This window comes from Palaemon carinicauda, chromosome 17 (assembly GCF_036898095.1).
Source record: "Palaemon carinicauda isolate YSFRI2023 chromosome 17, ASM3689809v2, whole genome shotgun sequence".
NCBI lineage: Eukaryota > Metazoa > Arthropoda > Malacostraca > Decapoda > Palaemonidae > Palaemon > Palaemon carinicauda.
The window spans coordinates 32352776-32353944 of NC_090741.1; positions in this window are offsets into that span (position 1 = coordinate 32352776).

The following is a 1169-nucleotide window of genomic DNA, read 5'->3' on the forward strand; positions in this document are numbered from 1 at the left end:
CCCAAGGGTTCCAACAGGATAAAATAGCCCAGTGAGGAAAGGAAATAAACGATATAAGTATTAATTAACAATTAAAATAAAGTATTTTAAAAAACATTAACAACATTAAAACAGATATTTCATATATAAACTATAAAAATTCTTATATCAACCTGTTTAACACAAAAACATTTGCTGCAATTTTGAAATTTTTAAGTCCTACCGATTCAATTACCCGATTAGGAAGATTGTTCCACAACTTAGTCACAGCTGAATAAAACTTCTTGAGTACTGTGTAGTAATGAGCCTCATGATGGAGAAGGCCTGACTATTAGAATTAACTGCATGGTTAATATTACGAACACTATGGAACTGTCAGAGAAGATCTGAATGTAAAGGATGGTCAGAATTATGAAAAATCTTATGCAACATGCATAATGAACTAATCGAACGACGGTGCCAGAGATTAATATCTAGATCAGCAAATAAGAAATTGAATAGACCGTAAGTTCATGTCAAACAAATTAGGGTAAGAATCAGCAGCTGAAGACCAGACAGGAGAACAATACTCGAAACAAGGTAGAATGAAAGAATCAAAACACTTCTTCTGAATAGATTGATCACCGAAAATCTTAAAAGACTTTCTCAATAAGCCAATTTTTGTATAATTTTAAGTAGACACAAACCTAATGTGTTTCTTAAAGGTAAATTTGTTGTCGAGAATCACACCTAAAATTTTAAGGGAGTCATAAAAGGTTAAAGAAACATTATCAATGCTGAGATTCGGATGACAAGGAGCCACTGTCCTTTACCTACTTACAATCATACTTAGTTTTGTTAGGATTCAATTTCTTACCGTATAATTTACCCCATACACTAATTTTAGCTAGATCTCTATTATATGCTATAGCAACAACAGATCTACATTCAGGAGATGGAATTGATGCAAAGAGAGTAGCATCATCTGCATATGCATCAGGCTTTTTTTCTTTCTTCGTGGCCAAGTGGTTTAGTCACTGTCTATACAAGCTTGCCGACCAGGGTTCGATTCCCGGCCGGACCCAAGCTCTTGTCTTTGCGTGATTTCGCCTGGGGCTCTGATCCAGAGGTCGCTAAGAGAATCTAGACATTAATGTATCAAAAATATATATGGCTTATTTGAATATGAAAAAACACGTCTAAATGTGCAA